We start from the raw sequence: 8,820 nt of genomic DNA on the forward strand, positions 1-8,820 counted from the left end.
ATGAACTGAAATTACATAAAATATGAAAAACGTAAATTTATTTCAGATAGTTGCCAAGAAAACAAATTTAAAAGAAAGACATATGTTTTATATTTAAAAATATTTTGCATAAGAATTTTCGTTAAAGTTAAAAAGCACTATTTTCGTTAAAGTTAAATACATCTTACTCCAAAACGTTTATTACTGTGATGCAAAGAATAATAATAATATAAAATGAAATGTTAAAACAAAAACGTACATGAAAATAAATAAATAAAAATATAAATTAATAATAAAACATTTATTTTGTAGAACATCATCTAATTGTAACAATCTTTTAAAATGGAAAACTGCTTAATATTTTTCTTCAGTTTTCTTTTGTGTGTGTGTGTGTGTGTGTGTGTGTGAAATCTGACCTGAACTTGTTTTCATGAGTTTCACCACAGCAGGTAGAACTGAAAAGGAGAAGAGGGACATACATTGTATCAGAATCCTGTTAAAAGTCCCTTTGTGAGTTATTGTGAGAATAATAATTCATCAGTTGTGATGGTGAGAGACCCGCAGTCATAAATCACACACGGCCCTTGCCCAACACAACAGAATCAGGTCAGCTTTGAAGGATGGCTTCATTTATCCCAGAGTTACAGCAACCACCTGCGTTACGCTCTCAGACAGAGAAACACGTTTCCTCTCCGCTTTAACCAGATTACATCTGAACGACAGCGGCTCCTGTCCCGGGCCTTTCCTCTCAACCCCAATCAGGAGCTTGTTTGAACATTCGGTACAGAAGGTCACTCTGCAGCATATTAACATTGATCTGTCATCAGCCCGAGAGAGAGAGAGAGAGAGAGAGAGAGAGAGAGAGAGAGAGAGAGAGAGATACAGGCCAGCAGCGTCTCTCACGATGAAAACAGTGTGTTCAGATAAACACGAGTGGGGAGAAACACTCTGGAGGTGATGGATGAACCGGCTCATGAGAAACAACTTCATAAACTCCAAACGGAAGGATTTTTCATCTTGGTGTTCCTGCTGCTTGCATGGTTTACAATGTCCAGAGTGCAGAGAAACACAAAAACAAAGAATCACGACGGAATGTTAATTAGGTTTTTAGATTTTATGAACTGAATGGTCTGTTGGAATAATCTAAACTGGGATTGTATAGCGATGTCATGAAATGAAATGAAATAAAATATTGAACTTTAACATTTTTCATGTAGTTACCAAGGCAACATTTCTTATTTACTTAACTTTAAGTTGAAAACACACACACACACACACACACAATAAAATTACTAAAACGTTTAATTTATCAATGATACTAAAATACACTTGTTTGTTCCTTCCTTTTCCTTTGTTTGTTCGTTAGTTAGTTACTTACTTAACCCACTCATTCATTCATTCATTCACTAATCCATTCATTAATTAAATTAATTAATTAATTCGTTCATTCATTAATTTGTTTGTGCATATGTTCATTCATTCATTCATTCGTTCGTTCATTTATTTATTCATTCGTAAATTAATTAATTAATCCACTCATTCATTCATTCACTAATCAATTCATTCATTCGTTCGTTCTTCATTCATTCATTCATTCATCTGTTTGTTTGTTCGTTCATTCATTCATTCATTAAGTAATTCACTCATTCACTCATTCATTCATTCAATTGTTTGTTAATTTATTTGTTCATTCATTCGATCGTTCATTCATTCGTCATTCATCTGTTCGTTCGTTCGTTCATTCATTCATTTGTTCGTTCATTCATTTGTTCATTAATTTGTTCATTCATTCATTCATTCATTCATTTGTTTGTTCGTTCGTTCATTTATTTATTCGTTCGTTAATTAATGAATCCACTCATTCATTCATTCACTAATCAATTTCTTTCTTTCGTTTGTTCGTTCGTTCATCCATTCATTCATTCATTCATTAATCCATCCCCATCCATCCATTCATTCATTCATTCATTCATTCATTCATTCATCTGTTTGTTCGTTCATTAATTAATTCATTAAGTAATTCACTCATTCACTCACTCACTCATTCATTCAATTGTTCGTTCATTTATTTGTTCATTCATTCATTCATTCATCTGTTCGTTCGTTCATTCATTAATTTGTTTGTTCATTAATTTGTTCATTAATTTGTTTGTTCATTCATTCGTTCATTCGTTCACTAATTCACTCACTCACTCACTTACTCATTCACTCATTCATTCATTCATTCATTCATTCAATTGTTCGTTCATTTGTTTGTTCATTTGTTCATTCATTCATTCGTTCATTCATTAAGTAATTCACTTATTCACTCACTCACTCACTCACTCACTCATTCATTCATCCAATTGTTCGTTCATTTATTTGTTTGTTTGTTCATTCGTTCGTTCATTCATTCATTCATTCATTCATTCTTTCATCTGTTCGTTCATTCATTTATTCAATCATTAATTCGTTCGTTCATTAGACTAAAAATATTCTGTTTGTATATGCTGTTTGTTTGTTGTTTGTTTTGTCTTATGCAGTGACCTGTATATTGCTTGTAAGGTGACCTTGAAAGGCGCCATTAAATAAAATGCATTATTATTATTATTATTATTATTATTAAGTAATCCACTCATTCACTCATTCATTCATTCATTCATTTATTCAACATGATTTACTTCAAATTTTTATCATTGGGATGCAAAAATGAAATTAAAATAAACAAAATAAATAAATTATCAAAATTAATAGGGCATGCAATTTTATACCATTATTTAGTATAAATTAAAAACTAAATGAAATTAGTTTAGCTGTAAAACCCTTTACTTTATGAATTCATATTTTATTATTATTGTATATAATATATAATAAAAAAATACAAAAATAACAAATAAATACATAAACAAATAAATACAAATTAAACCATTCTTACTTTTCTTTATACAAAATATAATTTCTAATTTCTTTCATTAGATTTTTTGTGGGTTAAATGTCCTGCAAGTTGCACTCTTTTCTTCTAATTACCTTTTAATTACAGCCTTTCTTACTGGTTCCAACATGACAATATTCGGCGTGAAAAAATAACGAACAGGAAAACTAGTTTTGTAAATGCATTTACTGCATCATCTGATCTCTTGAACAAAACAGTGAACTAGTATTCGTTACATTATTAAGCAAAAGAAGAATCTGCAGCGTAACTCTGTGCCAAGTTTAATTAGTGATTGTTAGTATTTTGCAGACTAGACACCGGCTGACAAGCACTGATCTTCAAGTACATACTAAAGCAAGAAACTCTTGAAGAGCAGGAGAAAGCAGTATTGAAGTTATAAATCCACTCACGTTCTTCAGACCTTTAAGACGATTTCCTCCTCCTCCTCCTCGACCTTCACCTGTCTCTCGCTCTTCTGTTCAAGTCTCTTATTGTTTCCTCTGTCTCACCTCCTTTAACTCTCTCAGTGTCTCTGCGGTGAAGATGACCTCCACAAACTCCTCCTCAAGCTGTAAATATAGAGCCACAGCAGGAGCAGTGATCAATTCAAAGCATCCAGATAGACTTACAGTGAGATCAGCGGACAGAAGACCGGGAATGACACAATGGACCAGTGCATTGTGGGAAAAGAGATCTGTGGAAACAATGCATTTAAGATCTCAGCAATATAAAACTCTCAGATCTGCATTAACGCCTCTGAAGAAGAGATCAGATGAGATCCTGCCGCTCGCGTCTGTCTGCAGTAAGATCAGATATTGATCTGGAAATGACACCAGATAAAGCTTTCCTCACAAGAAATCTCAATAATCTTTAAAACTGTGCAAGTTTGCCATTATTTACGCCTGTAATTTCCTTAAGTAAGTTAAAAACTGATGTAAATTATTTATAATGAATGATATTGAGTGGTTTATTGCTTTATTATGAGTAATATATAAAAATTATATGATAAAACACCCCTGTTATCAACTTTTATAACAGAAATAAACAATAGTTTATTTAGAAAAAAATCATAATACTGTTATTAATTTGAGCCCTAACTAAAATTAAAACTAAAAAATTATTAAACGTTTTTTTTATTAACTGAAATAAAAACAAAAAACTAATAATAAATAATAAATAAATAAATAAAATACACTTTAAACTGAAAAATTAAGTAATTAACTTATTTAAAGAAATACTGAAAGCTAAAGCAAATAGAAAAATAAAAAAAACAAACTGATAAATAAATTAACTGAAATGAAAAATAAAGCTGAAAATAGAAAAAAAAAGATTAATACATTCTATAATAGTACATAAATAACAATGAAATTAACATTAATACATAAATAACATTAAATTAATAATTTATAATACAGAAAAAGAATATTGCTAAAGAGAAATATAAGAAAACTGATATTAATGACAAAAGCATCAAAATGTCTATTTTTTTTAATAAAATCAAAGATAAAACAGTACATTTTCAAAATATTAATAAATACTATAACGATAACACTAAATTAATTAAAGTGTTAAAATTAATTCTGAGATAAAATATTTAGGTTTAGGTTTAAATACTGAATTTATTAAAACTAAAAATTACAAAATAAAAATATATGTGTACATTGTAGTATAACACTAAATTTAAATAACACTAAATTAACATTGGAGTCATATTCACATTTATTAATTTTCATATTTCAACTAAATATGATGACCATCGCAAGCTTTGTGTGTCATAACTGCTTAACGTGTTTTTATCAGCATTTTACAGCAGCTTTAAAAGCAGCTCATGTAATTTAGAGACTGTATAGTGATTTAGTGTCCCCTGTATGAGTGTGAGCAGACACTGATGTGTGTGTGTGATTCAGGTAGAGTTTAGGGTCTCAAAGGTTATTTATAAGCATTTACTGCCACACCTGCTGCTCAAATACCACAGTAAACAATGCCAACCACTTCTACTGTTTCATCTGTGACATTGAGACTAAGAATAAACCGCACGACCAGAACAACAGCAGGCCAGCTTTGTCTGTTCCCATTGTGACAAATAAAACACAGGCCAGAAACATGTGCTCAAATCCGTCCTGTTGAGAGACGCTTGATCCGAATGTCTGACTGCGTCTGGTAATGCGGCCGACTGCTGTCACACACATTTAAACAAAGAGCTCAACAAATCATGAAAAATGACTTTATTTACTGACCCTCATGTGGTCTCAAGCATGCCATGGACAAAAAACACCATGATTTCAGCAGTAGTGCATATGACTTATGAAGGTCGGATGATGCTTTGTGTTACGATCATTAGATGGAGTGCCCATGAACTTCAGTAGAGGGCACTCCACTCAGGACCATTCCACCCATCAACCACCAGATTTCACTTGGACACTAGCACCTCTCATACTGTTGCACCACACCCGAACTACATTCCCCATGAGTCACTGCATCACAATCACCTTGCCACACCTGCACCTCATTCATCAGCCAATTTCCTTGCCACACCTGCACCTCATTTACACACACATAAAAGCAGCACAATCACTCTCACTCACTGCGAAGTCTTGTTTAGCCTGTCTGACATTTCCGAGTGTTTGTTCTTCCTGTGTATGATCTTGGATTGTTTAAACTGACTCTGATTCTCTGCTGCCTGCCCTGATCTCTGCTCATTACCGTTTATGATTCTAACATACCTGATGCCCTTCCTGATTTCTGCCTGTATGACCATTCTCTTAATAAAGTTTCTGCACATGGATCCGAACGCATCTGTCTCCTTGTTACACTTTTTGCATTGAACAAACTCAAATGTGATGTTATTTGCATTTTTTCCCCATCACTGATTATAATTTTAATAGTAAAATGTTTTTGATATTTAGAATTTTGTTGCATATATATGTATTTTAGTTTAAAGTTTTAGTATATTTAGTATTTAAATTTTATGAAAATTATGTTTTTTTTATGTTTTACAGTCAATGCTTTTAAATAAGGAAAATGTTTCTATAAATTGTAGTTTTTAATTTTTTTTATTTTATGTTACTTTTAAAGTGACATTAAACTTAAATAGATTAAATTTAGAAATTTTAAAATTTCATTTAACTAGATTAAAATGAGAAATGCTGCTGAAATAAATGTTCAAGGTTTTAAAATACATATATTTTACTATTTAAATATATATATATATATATATATATATATATATATATATATATATATATATATATTTTATAATTAAATTTTAGTTCATGTTTATTTTATTGCAATGAATGATAATAATAATAATAATACATTTTCTATTTTATTTAAATTCATGTTTATTTTATTGCAGGTAATAAATACGTAATTTTTTAGCTTTAGTTAAAGCATGCAATATTTTTATTATTTAATTTTCTTTTTATATTTAATTTTAAATAATTTCATTTTAGTTAATGTTTATTTTATTGCAATGAATGATTTTTTCATGTTTAGTATTAATTAATTATTAATTAACTAATAATAATAATAATTATTATTATTATTATTAGTTTATTTAAATTCATGTTTATTTTATTTCAGGTAATAAATAAGTTTGAAGAAGACCTGAAAAGTTGTGCATGGAATAAAACAGAACACTGTTATAGTTGCTTAAAGTGATTTTTGTTCTTTTGCAGTTTGACAGTTGTGGTCAATATTAACTTTTGCATGCAGCTGTTTTCTTTTTTTTTTCTATTAAATAGCGACTCAAAGATCACATTAAAATGCAAAAGCATAGTGAGAGAAAGAAAGTGTGTGTGTTAGTGTGTGTGCATCCAATTAACTCAAACGACGCATCTGTCAAGCTGTTTGGTGATACAGTGGGAAAGTGCACAGGAGAGGAGAAAAACAAATCTGCCCACATGCTAATTAAACACATTCTGCTAGTCCTGCTTCTCCATGAGATGCAAACGTTTTCTCTCGACAAAGAGCATCAATCAGACAGCCGATATAGAATAATCAGCATCAAGCTCACTGTTACATATCTGTTAGATTAATAAAACATGAATCCGCCATTTCTGCAGTGCACAAATGTAGCAGAGTCATGCTGATTTATTGCATGCAAACCTCCTGTGAAATGAAATGGCCTTTACTTGTATCAGGTAGAATTGAGTCGGGTTTGGTTTGGCAGGTTAATATGATCTGGTTAACCCCAGCTGGTAGATAACCATAATAAAAATCACCATTCCCAATCGATGGGCAATCAGTATCTGGATATGATGGATAATAATGGAAGAAGGTTATGCACACTCATTTCCATTTGTAATTTTAATGAATCTGGCTTCTGGTGTCAGTCGCTTCCAGCTATTCTTAGCTCTACAAAACTCATCCTTAGCTGCTTGATATTGCAAACTGGTGTGTCTTTCCACAGAACTTAATGTATTAACTTTATTATGAACACACTGGTTTGTAATGCAGTCGGTTTTAACGTTTCCTACACGTTTACATTTTTTCAGCAGCTAATGAAGCGGACGTCTCACACATCCACAGAAAACAACTTGGCAATGATGTCATAAATGTTGCTGCATGCAATATATTAAACACTTCATATTTAATTATATTATAGACCAATTTTTTTTGACATGGACTATATACAGAACAGTCTGTAAAGTTTAAAAAAGTATTTTTTTTAAATTAAGTATTTTCTGCTCACCAAGGCTTCATATATTTGATCAAAAATTCAGTAAAACTTTTGAAATATTATTACAATTTACAATAACAATTTTCTGTGTGAATCTCTGTTAAAGTGTAATTTATTTCTGTGATGCAAAGCTGTATTTTCAGCATCATTACTCCAATCTTCAGTGTCACATGATCTTCAGAAATCATAATAATAATATGATTTATTATCAATGTTGTAAAAAGTTTTTCACACACACACACACACACACACACACACACATACATAATTTGGAACCTGTGATATTTTTTTCTCAGGATTCTTTGATTGAATAAACAGTTATATACATTTCTATAACAAACCTTACTGTAGAGCACCAATAAACAGTACTGTATTATCCACAATGACTCAATGAATCAAATCTATACACTGCGCATCAAATGTCCAACATGAAATGCACAGCACATAATTTAAATAACATAATGAAGTTGACATGTTTGAGGGTCAAACGTCTGTAAAACGTGCTGTAACTTGACTAGGGCTGTTGTTTTGACTCATTTTCTTTCCCCAAAATGGGAGTGTGAATCACTGCAGTGATTTCATCTTGCAATTCTATGTTTATTTCCTCAATAACAAGGAGCTTTTGTCAGTGTTTCTGAGTTGTTTCGCAGCACCGAACACACACTTCATCATAACTGGAGACTGTAAAATTCCCATAAAGCCTTTCAGACTGATTCCAAGGAACATGAGGGACTTTTGTCTGGTGTGCAAATATATAATTCACGACTGTGGTCATTTCCAGCATTATGTTTAAGAGGTGCTTTTACAGAGACGCCTCCAACAGGTCGGTCACAGTGAAATAAATCAAGTACTGAAATCCTTCAGTGTTATAGTAAAAATCTATTTAAAAAGTCAGCATGAAATCAAATTGAACCTATAGTTTAATTTCTTTATGCACTTCCCTTGCTTTACTATGAGTTATGCATTGCTGCATGCTTTTAAAACAAACAAACATAAACAACAAATTTCCTAAATTTATATGAATAAAAATGTAAGGTTGCATTATATTTTTTCTCATAATGTTTACAGTCAGAATGAATCCAATCCGATTACAGATCCTAAACGTTCTGTTTATATAAACCATAAACAATGCAATACTGGGATTTTCAATTGAGAAAACACTGGAAATGACATGCCTTTTTATTTCAGGTCCCCCACATCCATCCGATCGGTTTGAGCTCAATCAGATCGATTGAGGAGGTTACATGAA

This window comes from Carassius auratus, unplaced genomic scaffold (assembly GCF_003368295.1).
Source record: "Carassius auratus strain Wakin unplaced genomic scaffold, ASM336829v1 scaf_tig00036649, whole genome shotgun sequence".
NCBI lineage: Eukaryota > Metazoa > Chordata > Actinopteri > Cypriniformes > Cyprinidae > Carassius > Carassius auratus.